The sequence below is a fragment of the Zootoca vivipara genome, chromosome 5, assembly GCF_963506605.1.
Source record: "Zootoca vivipara chromosome 5, rZooViv1.1, whole genome shotgun sequence".
Taxonomy (NCBI): Eukaryota; Metazoa; Chordata; class Lepidosauria; order Squamata; family Lacertidae; genus Zootoca; species Zootoca vivipara.
Genome location: NC_083280.1, coordinates 15,848,289 through 15,860,842, shown reverse-complemented (window position 1 = coordinate 15,860,842; position 12,554 = coordinate 15,848,289).

Genomic DNA, 12,554 nt, shown 5'->3' with positions numbered 1-12,554 from the left:
TGTGCAGACTTTGATACCGGAGCCTCTTACATGTGACGGATTGCTGGCAGCTGGGAGGGCTGAGTCACTTTATAGCTCAAGTTACAAGACTACCTGAAGGAAAAAAGAATCCTTGTGTTCCCTTTTAAAAGTAACACTGATGGAGTCTGGGAAAAGCAGAGAGATCAAATAGCTAGCATACTTCTGTGGAGATAAAGCTATGAAGCAATATTATTACAGTATGTTCATTTCCCAAAATATCTTATACCTATTGTGATTTAGTCTTCACAGTGAGTCCTCATAGTTAGGGTAGGATTCATAATGAAATCTGCCAAAATTGTTTGAAGAAAGTGATCTGCCAGAAAAATGCTCTGTTTCTTCTGGTCACAATACTTCTGCCATTAATGTAGCACATTATTTATTTTAAAATTTACAAAGGTCTTCTTCGTCATTTTAACTATGTTTGCACTGACAAAATTCATGTGTGTGTGTGTGTGTGTGTGTATTCATTAGGTTTTCACATAATACATCTTAAGAACATCATATGTTACCATTCTTGTTTTTCTGTGACTTCCCACATCACTGCAATGACAAAATTCCTATTAAGCAGATCACTATCATTCCATTTTACAAATTCAGAACTGAGGCTGAGAAATTAGTGACTTGTCCAAGGGCCAAGACCCATGGTATCTAAACTCAGTGCTTTTTCAAAGACAAAGGCACAATTCTTGCCCAACTGGTGCTTTAGAAGGCAAAATCTTTTGGAGCATCTGTCCTGTTATGTACCTTCCTAGACCCTTAGATGTTAATCTGTGGCCCTCCTCTACGGTAGGTGTCCTCTCTGAGGAAGGTTTGGAGGGTGGTGACAAGGGCCTTTTCAGTTGTGGATCCCTAATTGTGGAATGCTTTCCCCAGTGAGATCCGCCTAGTGCCAGCATAAACATCCTTTTGGTGCCAGGTATTTACTTATCTCTTCTCCCAGGAATTTGAGAGATGATTTGTTGGATGACATTTTTTTGTTGCCAAAGCTTTTGCTGCAGTTTTAACAGGTATGTTCTAGAGATTTTTGTATGGTTTCATTGTAATATATTGGGTCCCCCCTTCTTTTCTATTTGATTTCGTGTTATGTGTTATGTTTCTAAATCTTTGTAAGCTGCTTAGAAACTTTTTACATAGCAAATGCCTAATAAATTGAATTGTTAATAACAGCAATGCAAAAATGTATCTGTCTTTGAATCTAAGAATATAAAGTAATAATTACTAGTTGAAGATTCAAGAAAAAATGGGCGTAGCACATCAGATGAACTCATTGTATACGCACTTTTGCACTGCACACCAATGAGATGAAGTGCCAGAAAGTCTAGGAACACACCAAAGTATTGGAGAGATTTCAGTGCAGAGCAACCAGGAGGTAATGGATTGATGAAGGAGTGTGTACATAGCACAGTGGTTAAAAGACGGGTGATGTTGGGTAAATACACGATTCTGCAAATATACAAAGGGTGTGGACACACAGGACAAGAAAAAGTTAACTCTGGTGATGTACAGAGTTATGGAATAGCAAAATACTGAAGGCAGTGGGTAGCTGTGTTTGGTCTTCAGAACCTCAAGCTTGGCGTAGTCTCTTGCAAGAATCTCCAAGTCACCTCCATTCCTTCCAAACAGGCCTGGTTAACAGATGATGTACTTATTTTCTTTATTTTCTGATGCCTCCAGTTTTGTGGAGTATACTGTATTCATTCAGCTGGTATCATCTTCTGCATTTCACATAGAAATGGTGACCACACAACTTTGCTAGTATGTACTAGATGTTAAAATCCCCAGAATTTGAAAGATGAGATGTGCAGCAATACTAAAATGTGCAGCTTTGTATGATATCGCAGTAATCCAGAAACACAGAGCACTGCCTTATACTGGTCCATTGGACCAGCCAGCACTATATTGTCTGCACTGACTGGCAGTGTCTCCCCAGAGTTTGAGACCAGGAATTTCATTTCCAGTCCTATCTGGAGATGCCAGGGACTGACCTTTTGCCTGCACCTGTTCTTCTGAGCTACAGCTCTTCCTCTTTCTCATGTGATAATTGGTACCTAATCACTGGAAGTGAACTACCTGGCCAGCAGGTTCATGCAGCACCAGACCTTTCCATCTCTGGTTGAAGAGGCACTGCCTGGTTAGCCTGTGGCTCCAGCAGTGGTGCGGTGGGAAGGCAATTAAGTTAACTGCCCCTTCCCATTGCTTCAGTTAATACTGAGCCAGAAGCTGCAGACTATTGAACTGTCCAAGAGGAGATGCTCCAGCCCTAGAAATGAAATCATGGCGAGGGAGCTGTTTCCCCATATAATTGTGGAACCTTTAAAAAGCAGCGGTTGTTGGAGTAGTTGTTGAGGAAGGGCTGTAGCATGCAGAAGGTCCCGAGTTCAATCCTTGACATCTCCAAGTGGGGCTGGGGGAGACCCCATCTGAAAGCCTGCCAGACATAAGAACAACCTGCTGGATCAGTCCATTGGCACATCTGGTCCAGCATCCTGTTCTCACAGTGGCCACCCAGATGCCTATGCTATGGGAAGTCAGTGCAGAGCATGGCACACACAATACTACTCTCCCCTCTTGTGGTTTTCAGCAGCTGGTATTTGGAAGCATTGATGCCTACCCACTTGGCCCATGACACCATTTGGGCCAAACACACCTGCCCTAAACCTAATAATGAAGGCTAGTACTGTACTCTGCTTGGAAGCTCCGACCATCAGCTGTGGATGACACTGAGTTTGATAGAACAATGGTCTGACTCTATATGGTGTCTTCTACAAGCTAGAGATAGCATAGTGTTCTAGGCATTGCAGCACTCACCTCTGCTTACACTGCAGAGGGACAAGACTGGGGGTATATCTGGGTTATCAGGCCATGCTTTTGTAGGAATAATATAGTCAGAAAGGGAATGCTAGTGACAATTTTCCTTTCTCAAAGACATGCAGGACATTCTTTTCCAAAAGCATGTTTTACTCAGGTGCTGAACTTTGCAACTATGATAAGGTCTTGTGTGATTTTCAGAAGAAAACCTAGCTTCCAAATGCATGACAAGGAAACAGGTTTCATAAGTTGTCTTGCATTCACATTGTACAAAGCACAGAAGCCTTTACAATGGAAGTTATCAAGTTACTAATGACTGATTTCAATGAGGGCAGATTCTGGCCAAGGAACTGCTTGGGTGTTTCTTGTGTACACACCATCTACAAATATATTCTTTCCACTTTGTCACCATGATATGCCAGGAGGGGGAAGGGACTAGGTGGACAGAAGACGGACCGACCCTTAATGGGGACAACCTCGTTAGCTGCATCCCACGCAGCATCCTCCTTTGAAAGATTAGCGTGGATTTTTGTGCTTTGCCTCATCATGACTCCTTAATCCGGCATATAGTCTAAGGGAATAATGCCATTAGAGGATTAATGCCACAAGTTGATTTGAAAAAAAGGATTTGCAAACACTGAAATCCTATATTGCATGCACTTAATCATGAAGTATTATTTTGAGGATTTCCTTTTCAGTTTAGTAGTGAGTCTAGTCCAGCCTAGGTGGTACTTCCCAAGAAGACACTCAATTCTGCCATCTCATCATAACAGTTTACAGCTCAAAGGCAAAGAGCCCTCTATAGTATCAGACATACCCTCCAACATTTCTCTGAGGAAATTAGGGACATATTATTCTATAATAATAATTTTACTATTTATACCCTGCTCATCTGAATGGGTTTCCCCAGCCACTTGGGGTGGCTTCCAACATATAAAAAAAAATCATTAAACATTTAAAAAACACCTGTCTTATATAGGGCTGCCTTCAGATGGCTTGGGGGTCGAATAACTCCATACCCTCCAACATTTCTCTGAAATGAAAATAGGGACGTCTTAAGGAAAAGCAGGACATTCTGGGATCAAATCAGAAACTGGGATGGCCTCTGTAAATCTGGGACTACCCTGGAAAATAGGGAAACTTGGAGGGTTTGATCTAATGCACATAGTTCTTGTGCAAAGCTGCCTCAATGTGGAGACAGCAGCTCCAGTCATGTATTGATTTGTGCCTATGGGTCTCGCCACCCATGAAAAGAACAAGGAAGATTTCGTTGATGAGAGAGCTCTGTGTATACTTTGCCTATGCACTGAAGTTCAGCCCCACCAAAGAAAACTAGATTGGGGCTCATGGATATGAGCATCAATATTCCCCATGGGAAGGGCTGTCGCTCAGTTGTAGAGCACATGTTCCGCATGTGGCAGGTTTAGTCACTGGAATCTAGCAGTAGTGCTGGGAAAGGCCCCTGCTTGAGACCCTGGAGCAGGGTGGTCCAACTTTTCATACCAAGTGGGCTGCAAGAGTACTTTGACATGGAACTCATGGGCCACACACTGCCTTGTTGCACTGGACAGAGGGAGCGAGGCCAACATTTGATGCCCCCAATCTTTCAAAAGCTGGCTAAGCGGAGCACAGGGCTTTGGGAAGGAGGTGTGAGGATCTGGCAGGGTCCTAGAGCTCTCCCACCTCCTTCACAAAGCTGGGCTTTGGGAAGGAGGCAGGAGGACTTTAGGATCTTATCAGAGCCCTATCAGAGCCCTCATGCTGCCTTCCCAAAGCTAGCAGTACAAGGGCTGAAGGCCACCAAAAGAGGCCCTGAGGGCCACTTGCAGCCCTTGGACCATGCATTGGACCACCCTGCCCTGAAAAGTCACTGCAGGTCAATATAGACCAGTTGGAGAGACTATTAATCTGACTTAATATGAGGAGTGTGAGTGTGTTTATCAAAGGAGGGGCTTCAAATGTGAAAAAGTGCTTAAACTCTGTGATGTGTTCCTCTCTTACTTGGAAGTAAATCCCATTACATCTGCAAGATGTACAGCTGCAACCACAGGACGATGATCTCTAGGGAGCAGACTTGGAGGGTGAAAGCTTCACCAATAGGGAATGGGGTAGAAAAATCGTGGACAGACAGCAGTCAGAATGGAAACACATCAAACTGTGATGATGTTTACCAGGAATTGCAAAATCGAATTGAAAGAGAGCAAGAGAAAACAGCCATTGTGCATTTTAAGCCTGTAATGCGTACTTAGCCTTAGTTTAGTCATGCTAAGGAACCTGTATGTCATAGTATCTCCTAGTGTTTCTTTACCAACACTGAAGTGCTGATAGGCACATGAAATCCCCATGCCCACAAGTGCTCCTTCATTCGCCTTAAGGAACAAAAGGGCTGAGGAAATGAAGGCATTATGCACACGGTACTTTGCCTTGCCTTGCATGCTGTCAAATCTGTGCTGGACAATGTGTGCATGAGGATGGTGTCCCACTGTATATACACTGTTTCCAAGTGATACATCTTAAACCTGATAAATAAATAAATTGGTGGCTAGAAAACATTTTCCACAGAACACATTACTCTCAATTTTACCCATGAACTGCCATCTGTCCAGATTTTAATTTGCTCTGAACTAATTTTAAGATGTATTTTAATTAATTGATTGCCTTTTTATGTTTTTATGTTCTTTGTATACAGTGTTAGTTTTATGATGTTAGCTGCCCTGAGCCCAGTTCCAGCCGGGGAGGGTGAGGTACAAATAAATTATTATTATTATTAGTTGGCCAAAACCATGATTTCCACACGACTGCTTGGAATTACTATAGCACTTTCCTAGAGTATTAATTTCCTGGTTTGCACATAACACTAAGCCAAGCTATGGCTCAGTGTGAGTGTGTGGGTTCTCAAAGGGAAGCTCAAGGCCACTGTACTCTTCATCAGTCCTGTTTCTGCTCCATTAACCGGAGCGAAGCTATGGTTTGGATTCGTGTGCCATCTGAACCCAGGCTCATGGTTTGCCTCATGCCAAACAAACCACAAGCTGTAACCAAGGTTTCTTCTTGGTTTACAAGCTCATGATTTGTCTGGAGGGGACAAACCGCGAGTTTGGATGATATGCTAAGCCAAACTACAACATATTTTGTGAGGTAGTGGGAGAACCAGAGGAGGAACACAGTGCCCACGATCTCCTCTCCAGGAACCTGCGCTCTCATATGTGTTTGTGCTATGCCATGATTTGAACGGAGTCATTATTTCACTAATCCTTACGATGGCCATGTAAAGCAGGTCAATATTATTACCTCCATTGGGGGTATTTTTGAGGCTCATATCCTGTGTTTACAGTCAAGGCAAGTTTTGAAAGAGCCTATTTCCAGCTTCATTGCTCAGCCTGTTAGCTCCTACACTACATTAGCCCTTAATATATCAAAAGTAATCCCCTTGCACTGAAGCATTTGCATGAATAAGTAATCTGATGAGTTCAATCAAGGCCTGCAAGCTCCGTTAATTGCCAGCGGCTAATTAAAATAATCATGACTAAGGATCACTGATGCTTCCATCTGGAATACAGATGTATGGCTTGATTAAGGAGAACTCCACTGCCATGGCTGTTTAATAGGTCACATTTATAAATATTACTTACGATGAATATTAATGCCAGCATCACTTTATTTCCAGTTCATGAATCATTAACTAAATAGAGCAATATTAAATATAATTAATATATGGATTTACAGATCACAGTAAAAATACACAGAGAGAATACTAGAGAATCAGTAGAACTTTGTAGTGTTAAAACTGAATTGTTTTAAAATATTGGATGCCCCTGACTTAAGCTCTTAAGGATCAGACAGCATGTGACATTAATCACAAGGTTTGACTTCAGTGCATGATCCCTTCCCTCCCAAAATAGATAGTCCAGCAAGGCCTATCCAGATCCGAATCCTTTCATTGGGTTTAAGGGGGCTTTAGCCCTTAGCCACTAGCTGTGGTCCTGGTCTCTCTCTCCCCCCCCCCCCAGCACATTGTGGATGAGGGAGAGTCCTGAGCCTTGAAGGGCCATATTTTGCTCTCAGGCCTGAGGTTCCCCACCCCTGACATAAAAGGAGCCCAGCTGGAGTGGGCCCACAGATCTACCTACCGGTAGTTTAGCATCCTTTTCTCAAGAGCTGCCTGCCAGATGCAGCTGGAAGCACACAAACCAAGCATGAAGTTGACATTCCTCTTTTGCTCCCTTAGCAGGAAGTGCCCTGGGCAGTATTGTAGAGCAGAGATTCTGATCCTTCTTTTTCACCAATGAACCAGAAGGCTAAAGATTTTGTTCAACTTTTGGAGAAAGGTTTTAAGACATCTTAAGCAGGTTTAGTGATTTGAACTAGGTTTTAGTGATTATGCTGAGCAGATGTCAGATGTTGTCCCTTTCCATAGTTTCAAGTGAAACGTGAATGTATTCTCTAAGTGTCCCTATAAACTAAGAAAATGCCCTGGCACTTTTGAAAGAGAAATTTTAAGGAAGCAAATGCAAATATATGGAAAGTGGGTCTGGCACAGCAATAAAGTGCAGTGGCCAGATCTTCAGACAGAGGCTGGTTTCTGGATAGTCAGGAAGAGGATGTTTGGACAAAGTGACCTTTTTTAAAAAAAGCCACAGGTAAGACATAGCTGTCAAGTTCTCCCTTTTTTTTAAGGGAAATCCTCTTATGCTGAATAGGCTTCCTCGCGAGAAAAGGGAAAACTTGACAGCTATGGGAAAGATCCAACAATTATAAAAACTGGATTTTAAGTTCTTTTGCAGCAACTCTGTTGCACATGCCAACCAGAATGGCACAATTAAGGTAGACAAGAATTAACCTAGGGAGTGTAAAAAAGAAACAGAAAAGCACGCAAGTCCTGCTGGGCTGTTAAGAAGCAATTAATTCAGGTCTCCAGAAAAGCTCATCTGCCTGACATTCCCACCCACATGTATGTTTGAACTTAAGAGCATTGTGGTCACTGTTGCCAAGCAGCTTGACAAAGCTTACCCATGGTATCAGATCCCAAGCACCATCTAGAATTAAATAAGGTGACCGGAATCAGTAATGGGGGTGGAAGCAGGGCAGTAAACTGAAACTCAGTCCAAGAAGATGAGGATTTTGTTGGTAGCTATTTGTTCAGGAAGATGGTGTGCAAGATGTCTTAGATGGGACTGCACTTTCCCTAAAGGATCAGGTTAATAGGGCTGGGTGTACTCCTGGATCCAGTTTTGACACTGGAAGCCTAGGTAAGCTTGGTAGCCTCTGCAACAAAGAACCACTTGCATCCTCTCCCGGGTGGAGATAGTCTGTCCACAGTTATACATGCACCAGTATAATCTAGGATTGACTGCTGTAATTTGTTGTACAGTACATGGGACTGCCTTTGAAGACCATTCAGAAACTTTGGTCAGTTCAAAAAGTGGCCACCAGCCCAGGGGTGGCTAATCTGTGGCCCTCCTGCTGGATTACAATTCCCACCATCCTTGACTTTTGATCATGCTGGCTGAGCTAGTTGGAAGTTGGAGCCCAACAACGTCTGGAAGGCCAGAAGCTTCATACCCCTGAGCCAGGCTGTTGACTGGGACCAGTTGGAAGTATATCTCCCTAGTATTGAAAGAACTTCTCTGGGTTCCACTCTGCCTTCCAGTATATGGTGGTGGGTTTGCAAAACTACTGGCTTCATTTCATTATTTACTATTTAGTCCCTGCTCCCCCAATTACAGCAAATATTATCTGTGTGGAACCTGTTTTAATTCTAAACACATCTGGTAGTGGAAGGGTAATGCCTCTCTCTTGCTGAATTCCAGGAATTGCAGGAACCAACCTAAATTCCCTGTTTTACCAGGCCAGAGTCTACTGGACCTTGGCTCACAGCAATGACTTCATCAATCTGTGCTGGAGCTACCGGTAGGAGGCCTCTGTGCCTGCTGATGGCCATGTGATGAGTTCCTTGCTTTCGCTGCCCTCCCAATCCCTGCCCTCTCCCTCAGGATGTGCAAAGCGTCAGACGCATACCAGGCATGCCACCGCAGTCCCTGAGATCAATGGGTAGTATTCTAGGCATATGTCCAGATTTTCCTGGACATTACCAGGATTTCAAAGACATAAGTGACGGCCGGGGGAATTTCCCGAAGGTGATGGTTTGTCCTGGATCTTTTGGCATTTTCATTTTTAAAAAAAGCTTTTTGAAATATGGCAACCCTAAGTATTCAATTAAGTTTTACCCATGGTATACCCATTAAAATTAAAATTAATGAATGCAACTAAGTTAGGTCCATTGATTTCAATGGGTCTACACTGGGCAAAATTTCATTGAATGCCACCTTGTGGTTCAATTAGATGCATTCCAAGATGGCATTAATGCATGGAGCACACTTAGGACCACATTATTATACCAGCAGCTACTTTCTCCTGAATGAATCTATGGGGCCCAAATTTGCATAGAAGCCTTTTAGGACAGGGAACCAATATCAGCTCAAGGGCCAAATTCTCATGTGGGCAACCTTTTGAGTGCCACACGGGATTGGTGGGAGAGGCCAAAGAAAAAAGAAGGCTGAGCAATGGTTGTTACTCTTACAGACTCATACAGTAATTTACATTTTACACCCAAACATCTGTCCATCCTCCAACTGACCAAGCAATAGACATGATGACATTTCAGCTGCACTTCCAGCCAGGTAAAAACTCCTGAAGAGGGCATGGTGCAGGCAGTGAAACACTATGCATCATTCCCATGCAAATCTGGTGTACGCAGAAGAAGTTTGAGCAAGTACAGTAATAGTAGGAAGTGGCATATAACAAGGTATGCAGGTCTTTTCTGGGGAAGGTCAAAGCCAGACTTCAGTTAGTGAATACTGTACTGAGAAAAGGGAGATCAGGGCAGAGTTAGCCTTGCGTGGGCTGGGCCAAGTTGTCTTCAACTGACTGCAGCCTCCAGTTATAGGTCCCTGGCAAGGGAGTGCTTCTCTGAAACCAGACAAGGGGGTGTTATCAGTATTAATCACCCCAGTTCTAATTGTAATATGTCAGGCTACCTGGAACAGGTAATTTGACCTGTCCCTACATCTCACTAAGAAATGGATAACTTGTGAAGAGGCCCTTAGCATCTCAGTTCAGCCTGAGAGGTGTTAACTAACTGACAGGGAGAATTAAAGAGTAAACTGTGAGCTTGAGCAGTATAACCATCTGATCCGTCTGTTAGCCTCACAGTGTGCTTAACAGCACTTTAATCTTTCCAGCCCAACAGGATAAGTAATTATGGGGCAACAGACCTGTCATGCGGCAGAAGTAAACAGCTTCTTAAAAAAAATCAATTGTGGACTGATAACAGTCAGAACAATTCTGATCATTTTTCTGTTGCCAAGTGCATAATTTCAGGAACGATTCAGATTTTCAGAGGACGCACCAATTGCCTTAAAGACTAACACCAGCTTAACAGGTTAAATGTTAAAATAGGTTTATCAGCTCAGTGGAATGTGCTACTTGTAAGTAATTATGCGTTGTTTTTTTACAGCCCTCCTGAGAGATGGTCTGGGAGAAGGGCCTGTGATGTCAGAGTGGGGAGGGCTTAAACACAGGGATGAAGGCTAATCAAGATAAATTGAGTTTGTATTTAAAGCAAAGTCATCGTTAGTTAAGAGTTTTTTGATGGGCTAATCCCAATGTGTCTTAAAAGCCAACCAAGCGACACAACCAGCCTGAAGAAAAGATCCACAGCGAAGTCACAAACTCTTGGATATTCATGCAATCTTGCCCAGTTTCAAAACTGAGGTCTTGGCAATTGCTGTAAGTATATACTATGGTTAATGATCGTAACTTATATGGAACGTCAGGGTAATAAAAATGTCAGTTGTTTTAATGTTGCCTGTTGAGAAAGTGGTTGTTTTACATATGGAACCTGGTGCCAGGAGTAATGTTCAGATCATCATCTAATATTTATGAATAATTGACATAAATTTAAAACTGTTATTTGTTTTTATTGTGTTTGAGTTATTTTTAATCTTATAAATGGGATTGGCCAAATGTGGAAAGGCGGGGCACAGATGTTTTAAACAAATAAACAAAATAATAGCCTGTTAACTTTATATTTCTATTTTTTAGCAATGCTGTAATTATCTTTCTATTTTTTAGCAATGCTGTAATTATCTCACATGGTGATGCTATTAGTGGGATGCAAGACAAGCAACCTTTCCACAAGTCAGTTAAATTTGAATCCTTGGACTGGATCATAACAAATTTACATCCCATTGATTGTGATGTGTCTACTGTAAGCATTATTCAAGTCTGGATTCAACCCAATTAATTTAAACCAATATAACTTTACTAACTACAGAAGCCATTTAAAACCAAGAACTCCAGCTTATGGCTTGAGAATCAATTTGTATGAATTGTATTTTCCTCTGCTTTTTATTGTAAATCACCCCGAGTACTTTGTTATAGGATTGTATGTATATACACATCATAATAATTCAAGTATTTTCTGAGAGAAGGCATGAATAAGGTTGGGATAGGTGAAGAAGTGAGTTCTGGGGTATTTTTGTTAAAGGCAGCATATTCTCCGTTGATCCCAATTATCTTACAGGGAATTTGCTGAAGAAGCTACTTAAAATTTCTTTTCCATCAATCTAATCACAAGAAAAATTACTCTGTCCCTCTCTTATCTAATCTACCATAGCATGCTATGATTCTTGGCTTCACTCACTTGCTTTCTGTCTTTGGACAGATCCACACCATATACTTAAAGCACATCCAACACACATTTAAAGCACATTACTTCCCTCAAATAATCCTAGGAGCTGTAGCTTGGTAAGTATGTGAATTGTAGTTCTGGGAGGAGAAAACTACAGTTTCAAGGATTCTTTGAGGAGGAGCCATGTTCTTAAAACGTATGTATGGGTGGATCTGCCCTTTATCTTCTACTTCCTTTCTTTGATCAACATTAGCTCCCTTTTGTTCTGGGAACACACCAAATTCATTATCTTGTTCAGAGCAAGGTTCCTTTCCCAAAACTAATAATAATAATAATAATAATAATAATAATAATGCCTCCACTGTACTTACATTACACCAGGGATGATGGGAGTTGTAGTCCAAAACAACTGGAGGGCATCAGGCTGGCTGAACTAGAGCCACAAAGATTGAACCTACAATTATATAAATACAAAGCATGAGTTAGCACTTAAATATGCTCTCTTGCGCTAAAGATTCTAAAAAGGTTTCAGAGATGGACCTTGGTTGTACATATAAAACTGAAAGTTAATTGAAGGGAAAAGAATAAGCATTTTCAACAGCAGAACATATGTCACCAGATAAAGAGCTTAGACTTTTGTTTATTTTAATAATCTGTTTCTTCAACCTTCTGTGCAGAATGGACACACACACACACACACACACACACACACACACTTTGGGGCTCTCATAACATGATTAACTGTATGGAAGTGCTTTTAGTCCATAAAGATTCTGCCCTTCCACCCCTTGCCTAATAAACCGAGACAGAATTAGCACTAGGTGAGTGGTTCTGCCTGCTGCCAAGAAGGGTTTGCTGAGGGTAAAACTCTAAAAGCAGAGATTAACTTGTCTTCATCCCTATAATGTGCTGTACAGTCCGGATTTACGGAATAGGATCAGCAGAGAGTCCCACACAAATGCAGTCTTGGACAGCTGCTGCATATGCTTTTACACAAACCCAGCTTCAAGGTTCTTAGCTATTTCACGGTCCT